Below are 380 nucleotides of genomic sequence, written 5' to 3'. Positions count from 1 at the left end.
CAGACTGACGGCAGATTGCGCGCAGATTCTGTTTCCTAGATAGGCTATTTAATTCTATTAAGGGCCATATGTACGTTATTAAATGGGGCAGTTTCACATACACACCATGCTGCAGAGAAGTCAACATAATTATATTGTGTAATAATTGTATACATATACACAATAAAAAACAATGTTTATATTTTAAAATTGTATTACACATTTTTTATAAAAAAACAACAATATAGAGAAATAACGAGTACAAGTATAGAATAGTGCAACGGTTAAATGGCCATTTAAAGGTGTACACATGTCATTCCTGGTAAAAATTGTTCTCATAATTTTTCATACAATTTCTCATCTTATTATTTTTTTAAATGTTGTTATGTCATTAAATCCGA

This window comes from Odontomachus brunneus, unplaced genomic scaffold, assembly GCF_010583005.1.
Source record: "Odontomachus brunneus isolate Ranch 3 - 2012 unplaced genomic scaffold, Obru_v1 Obru_scaffold_241, whole genome shotgun sequence".
Lineage (NCBI taxonomy): Eukaryota > Metazoa > Arthropoda > Insecta > Hymenoptera > Formicidae > Odontomachus > Odontomachus brunneus.
The sequence above is the reverse complement of the archived record's forward strand: the minus strand, read 5'-3'. Positions refer to the sequence as shown.